This window comes from Penaeus monodon, chromosome 15 (genome assembly GCF_015228065.2).
Source record: "Penaeus monodon isolate SGIC_2016 chromosome 15, NSTDA_Pmon_1, whole genome shotgun sequence".
Classification (NCBI taxonomy): Eukaryota; Metazoa; Arthropoda; class Malacostraca; order Decapoda; family Penaeidae; genus Penaeus; species Penaeus monodon.
Window position 1 is genome coordinate 18481981 of NC_051400.1, and position 204 is coordinate 18482184.

Genomic DNA, 204 nt, shown 5'->3' on the forward strand with positions numbered 1-204 from the left:
CTTGATTGATTGTTTATGCACATAAAATAATTCCAAGAATGCATTACTAATCCTCATCCTTTCCACAAAAGGGATGCTTCAATAGAAATTAAAGAAGAGAAGAAAAATGTAAGGAACTGATAATTGAAGAAAACTAATACTAATGAATTATAATGTGGCAATAAAGAAAATAATGACAAAAAACAAAACCTAAAAAGAGAAACG